Source organism: Enhydra lutris, unplaced genomic scaffold (genome assembly GCF_002288905.1).
Source record: "Enhydra lutris kenyoni isolate GAN:26980312 unplaced genomic scaffold, ASM228890v2 scaffoldscaffold1, whole genome shotgun sequence".
Lineage (NCBI taxonomy): Eukaryota > Metazoa > Chordata > Mammalia > Carnivora > Mustelidae > Enhydra > Enhydra lutris.
The window spans coordinates 9,756,322-9,758,438 of NW_019154085.1; positions in this window are offsets into that span (position 1 = coordinate 9,756,322).

A 2,117-nucleotide genomic window follows, 5' to 3' on the forward strand; every position below is an offset into this window, starting at 1 on the left:
TTCCATTTTCCCTATACTGTGTTTGGAAGTGATCATGAAAACAAAAACAAACCCAAAAAGAAACATCAGTTTGTAGGCTTGCTTTTGTATTCATACTGACATCTCATTCATATTCGTTGTACTCTGAAATTCACTCACTGTACTAGGTAAGACCTAAATGAAAGTTACTATTTTTCTTTAATACTGTGTACAGAATTTTGAAAATACACATGTATGGTACCTAAGTGGGATTTTATTTTTTTTATTTTTTAATTTTATTTATTTATTTATTTGAAGACTTTTTATTCATTTGACAAACAGAGATCACAAGTAGGCAGAGAGGCAGGCAGAGAGAGAGAGAGGGGGGAAGCAGGCTCCCCGCAGAGCAGAGAGCCTGATGTGGGGCTCGATCCCAGGACTCTGGGATCATGACCTGAGCTGAAGGCAGAGGCTTTAACCCCCTAAGTGGGATTTTAAAAAATTAGCCTAGCAAAGGAATTATACAATAAATCTTCTAAGAAGAGCGGTATAGAAAACTCAATTTTGGACAATAAGGAAGTTAGATTGCACTTTTGATTATCCAACATTGATCTGAAAGTTAAAACTTATTTTCCCTAAATTATTATTTATTTATTTATTTATTTTTTAAAGATTTTATTTATTTATTAGACAGAGATCACAAGTAGGCAGAGAGGCAGACGGCGAGGGGCGGGGGAAGCAGGCTTCCTGCTGAGCAGGGATCCCGATGCGGGGCTCGATCCCAGGATTCTGAGATCATGACCTGAGCCAAAGGCAGAGGCTTAACCTACTGAACCACCCAGGCGCCCCTCCCTAAATTATTTTGATCCTATAGTCAGCTCATTGTTTCCTCTATCATATCTGGAAAACTAACTTTTAATAATTTATGTTTCTCTAAGTATCATTCTTTTGTGTGTCTATATTTCTGATTTTCTCTGTAAATTTGGGTTTCTCAAACAGTTTCTCAGTTAAATTCTTAATGAGTTCATGCTTTTTAATATCAGAATCAAATTAGAAATCCATGATTACATTGTTAGCAAGGACCATGTTATGGGTTTGGTTTTTTTTTTTTTTTTAAGATTTTATTTATTTATTTGACAGAGATCAGAAGTAGGCAGAGCAGCAGACAGAGAGAGAGGGGGAAGCAGGGTCCCTGCTTAGCAGAGAGCCCGGTGTGGGGCTCGATCCCAGGACCCTGGGATCATGACCTGAGCCAAAGGCAGATGCTTTAACCCACCGAGCCACCCAGGCGCCCCCCATGTTATAGTTTTAAACATATTTACTGACTGATGTGAAATTCATTGTAATAGAACTAAATTGTTTTTTTCCCTGGGTCTTTTGCCCTACTGTCTATGTGATGACAACTTTTTGCTTGAAGGTTTCCTATAGTTTTCTTTGCATAGTTAAATTCTACATTTTATTTATATACCTTGTTTTTTTTTTTTTTTTTTAAGATTTTATTTATTTGAGAGAACGAGAGCATAAGCAGGGAGGAGGGGCAGAGAGGGAGAAGTTGACTCACTGCTGAGCAGGGAAGCCAGATGTGGGCTGGATCCCAAGACCCTGAGATGATGACCTGAACTGAAGGCAGACGTTTAAGGCAGAGGCTTAACTGACTGAGCCACCCAGGCACCCCTTTCTATTATTTTTTGAGTACTTGAATGTGGTTAAAAGGTTTCTGGGTGTTTTTCCATGCTTGTAAATGTTTTAGTAAAAGTAGATGATACTCATTTCTTGAATGCAGCTAATTGTTAACTAAGCAGCCACTACAGATGTACAACACATTCAGCGGCGTTATTTGAGATGGTCTAAAGATCCAAATGTGGTTTCTGAAAAACATATTTTTATTGTAGTGTACATACTAAAGTCAGATAACTACCAAGTGAATCTACTAGAGGGTTAGATTACTCCTCCAAAAAAAATTTTTTTTTAAAGATTTTATTTATTTAGTTGACAGAGATCACAAGCAGGCAGAGAGGCAGGGAGAGAGAGAGGAAGAAGCAGGCTCCCTGCTGAGCAGAGGGCCCGATGTGGGACTCGATCCCAGGACCCTGAGATCATGACCTGAGCTGAAGGCAGAGGCCTAACCCACTGAGCCACCCAGGCGCCCCACTCCTCCA